General features: G+C 38.4%; 1 non-coding gene across 1 annotated transcript; it reads right to left on the bottom strand.

Annotated features, from left to right (window-relative positions):
* Positions 1–1,055: 1,055 nt before the first annotated feature.
* Positions 1,056–1,152, bottom strand: LOC120970151 (small nucleolar RNA snoR31/Z110/Z27). Its single transcript, XR_005764894.1, has one exon. It is a non-coding gene; the product is annotated as a small nucleolar RNA snoR31/Z110/Z27 (small nucleolar RNA).
* Between the last annotated feature and the right edge of the window lie 3,510 nt (positions 1,153–4,662).

Raw genomic sequence — 4,662 nt, forward strand, 5'->3', positions numbered from 1 at the left:
TTCTGCCCGATTGAATAAAAATTATGGCCATTGAAAAATACCGCTCCCGAGATAAACTACTAGAAACTACGATTTTACCCAGGTCCATATACCCTAGGTGAAATAGGGATAACCATAGGTAAAGACTTTACCTTGGGTTTGCCCTAGATAAAGAACCATAGGTAAAGTCTAGACGGGAAAGACTCCTTTCCCTAGGGTGCATCTAACCAGCCCTAGGGAAAGTTCTTTACCTAGGGGCAAAAGCCCTAGGAAATGAATTTCACACGGCTGATGCATCCAACGTGTAAAGTTTGTTCACCTACAGCCAGCTCTGGGGAAGATCATGGGACCCTTTTGCAATGTCACATCATCATACACTTTCCCTAGAGCTATGTCCCTACGAAATTTGAATTATTCTGTAGGGAAACACCAGATTCATATGTGCCATAATTCCAATTTGCAATTTGAATTTGAATCCACAACTAGAATATTTCAAATAGGAGCCATAATTCTGACCCAAAATAACATCGTATAATTAATATAGATGTCTCTAAATATCAATCATCACATGCATACATCAGATGCAACTCACCAGCCATCAAGTTTGTCCAAAAATAAGCTATAGCTAGAGTTTGCTACAGTTTCCTACATCACAAAACATGCTTGTTGTAGTTCAACTACAGTTTCCTACATCACAAAACATGCACCAAAATGTTACTTCACGCGCTATACATCCAAGAACATGAAGGGACTAGTTGGCTGCCCAGTAGTGATAGGCTTAGTGCACCAGTTCCACACTTGCTGAAAAATCCCCCAAACATCCCTTATCGCCTGCTACAGCACGGTCATTTGATCCTACATGAAGTTCTTGAAAAGTAAGATTTAACATATTTTTGGAGGCCGGAAGATGAGAACAATAAGTTGTTACGGAAATAACTAGAAAGCATAAAGAAATGGTCTTCAAGCAAGTGAAAATGTTCCAGGGAATATGCAAAAAGAGCAAGAGATTTTTGGAGCTAATTGGAAATCTCATCATGGACCAACCATATGCAGCAACGAGCACAATGTGTACATGTACTATCATCAGGAAAAATATGACTTCTCATTCACAAGATAACAGCACTATGTCAGAAGGTGTCCTAAGATTGTTTCAAAGTTTCATCACCTGATACTATGATAAATACATAAAATCAATATAATAAACAAGAAAAGGAGAAGAGATGTTGGCCGAAAAGGCAAAAGCAGGAGGCAAAGAATGCAGGAGCATCATCCATAGTAAATACCTCTCACACCAAAATGTAACTATGTTGTGATATATTAATTTAGTGTACACAAAATTAGAAAATAAGGCATGATCTTTGTTTCCAAATACAATAGCATGTACTACACTTGAACACTATGTGTTGCAGTACAGATTATGGCAGCCCCACTAATCAATATTGATCCCCGAATGAGCCAACACCACACGGGCTATGTGAACACATTACATAGCATGCATATTGTCACAACTATGTGAACATCACAACAAAAGAGGCCATCAGTAGTTGTATCATTTGAGATAAGTTTTAGAAATGCATACATGATCAGAGCTAGGATTTGCTTGTTGTTGAGCACACAAAGGGGGCAGTTCTTCGCTATTTTCTAGAATCTGCAAAAGAAGAGGCAAGTTTTAAAGATAGTTACTCTTGCATACTACACAATTCAACTCACAAATAGGCAAGCACAGAAATTTGTTCATCTGAACGGGAAAGTAAAAAATGTTATACTTGATAGCTAGAAATAAACATCCATGTGAACATAATTCAGGACCAATGGCAAGAGTACATCAATAAAGAAACTGCATTTGAGGATCGACTAAAAATAAAATTATGCACCATCCAATCTTAAGGAGCATGATAGTTAAATTGAGCTTGAAGTAACAAGAGGATATCAAAAAATTACATAGAAGTGCCATCTGTGCATCGAAACCAAAACTCTCGATTATAGGTCGCTAGTAATTTCTAGAGATGATTATGTCCATTATCACGATGACAATGTTGATTTGGAATATCATGATTTAAATATATTAAGGCTCGAGTGTTATGCTTGAGATGGATGATTACATACTTGGATAGCAGATTGTCATGGAGATCCAGGAGGAGACCGTGAACGAGCAGGAGGTGGAACTGGCAGCGGTGGTATTTCACCAAGAGGTACTCCTTGGTTAGTTGCAAAAGCCTGTTAAACATCATGGTGGTTATTTCCAAATGCTAGCAAGTTAATTGATGAACATAAAGTGGTAAACTAGCACTTGAAGAAACTGTGTATCCCATTCCAGTGCTCATACATGCCGACACCCCATGATAAGACATTGTTGGCATAAGCCTCTGCCTTTTGAGCCTTCTCAGACTCCTTTCGCAGCGCATCTTCAATTTCTTCAGCTCGGCGATGCTTCAAGGCTGCTGAAGATGTACCAGTAGCTCTGACCTCAGCAATTACCTCGGTGTCATTGACAATGCCATTGAAGAGATGCCATTTGCCATGTGGCTTCCCATTAGAGCAGTCATAAAGTGCCTTAGGACTAACAACATTTTTTAGAGTATCATAGTTCTCTCCATTTAACTCTTTAGCCTTTTTGTGTAAAGCGCCTATTCAACAAGAAAACAAAGGTACACAAACGTTCAGAAATTTCAGCGAAATGAGTCAAGATTCTATTACAAAATTGCATAAATGGATGGTTGCAAGGAACAGGACATTTAACTCTTCTATAGACTTATATGTAGTACATATCTCGTGGTGTATGTTGCAGGAACAGGACAGGTTGCACATAGTTACATCAGAACATAGGAACATGGCAGGTTGCAATAGCAAGGTATTTCAGCATTATTCCCTTCAAAGTAAATGATCTAACACATGTTTATTATTGGATTCATATAGAAAACTAAGAGCACATGGCATCCACATATTAATAGTCTATATTCATTCATTCGGTCGATGTATGGGCACAGGCACATACCAGACATTTAGTAGCTTCTGCTGTGTTGAGAATTAGAGGTTTACTCTTGTCAGTTCCTCTATGTGTATGCACCCAAGCTTGAATTTGGTTAACTTCTTCACCGGTTTGCTCAGACTGCATTGCACAAGATTCAATACATATCAAATATGAAAAATTGTTCATATGATAAACTGGTAATAGGATAAACAATTAAGTTTAGTTGATAACCATTTTTGAGTTGGAACCACCTTTGTGAGGCTTGAACTTTGAGCTAGCACGATTTTCATGATGTTGATTTTGCAATCCACTCTTCACTGCACCACTCATCAACTAAAATAACCCAAGCTTCTTCTTGTAACCAACCTTGCCTTTGTACCAAATACAAAGATTTATCCAAATAGTATTGCCCAGCAAGCTTATCATTCAAGTTAATGCTCTCAGTTTTTCGAAAATGCTCAATTATTGCTTGGATTCTTGCATAACAAAAGATACTTGGCAAAAGTATCTTGCAGCATTTTCTAACATGTTGCTTTGCCTTCTCTGAGTATGCATCTTCATACTTGTACCTTAGCTGAAAAGAGAATGTATAGATGGTTTATTACAAGAGAGGAAATCATTTGGCAACAAACAAGAGCAATTTAAATAGTTTATACCCAAAAGCTATCTTCAATTTTGTCTGCAACAGAATGACCATTTGTTTCCTTTACTGCATGATAATGCTCCCACTCTGCTGCAAGGACCTTGACACCATCATAATCCACAACACCTGGATGATTACGTTCCAGAAGGCATGTCAATACACTTGATGGTCATTTGCCCTTTCGAACAACATGAATGTCTTTCCAATGCCTACAAGCAAGTTGTAAATGCAACAAATATTATCAAAAGAATACAGATTGTAGAACAGGAAACTACTTATACTAATTAATGAGATTTACGTCTTTCTAACTGGTTGAATGATTGGGCGGTCTTCATTATTCGGGATAGCAAGTGGAAGATATGAAACTCCTCTTATGTACCCATCATAAGTGCCATCAGGAGCAGTAGTCTTCCGAGTAGCTGGTTGGATGGCTCCAACGGTGTGAGATGCTCTTCTTCCAAGTGTCATCCTGTAATTTGCAATTCTTGAAACAAATAAGAATAGAGATGTCAAAGAACAGTTTACGATCAACACGAAGCCCATGAGAAATATAATAGTAGCAAATAGATAATTGTTTGTTGCTAAGTCCTTCAACCACCCAAATTACAAATAATCACTTGAAAGAAAATAGAAAATAGGCTAGAAAGCCTAGAAATCTTCTTCTTCTTCAGTTTCCTCAACGATCACTTCATCATAGTCTTCATCCTCGATAACTTGCTCTTGAATCTTTTCACCACCCAAATTATGTCGGTTGCAAATATCAAACAATTCAGTTGGATCAACCACCTCATTTGAACCACTTGTTGTTATGGTGTCAAGCTGTGATCCTAGTTGTACAATAAAATCATTCGCATCTAAATTATTCTCCTGGAAGACATCAACATTTGTGGGTGTTGCTGTTGTGTAATCATCATCCGTCGGAGTGTCCAGACTGCCTAGAGGTGGTACCTTGTAGGCTACTTGCCAATCAACAAGACTTGCAACAGAAGTGCAAGCATAGAGAAGATCACCATGGACGGGGCAGCGCCATTACCCAGGCATGAGGGGCCATGGTATCCATGGATGTCAC

This window comes from Aegilops tauschii, chromosome 7 (genome assembly GCF_002575655.3).
Source record: "Aegilops tauschii subsp. strangulata cultivar AL8/78 chromosome 7, Aet v6.0, whole genome shotgun sequence".
Classification (NCBI taxonomy): Eukaryota; Viridiplantae; Streptophyta; class Magnoliopsida; order Poales; family Poaceae; genus Aegilops; species Aegilops tauschii.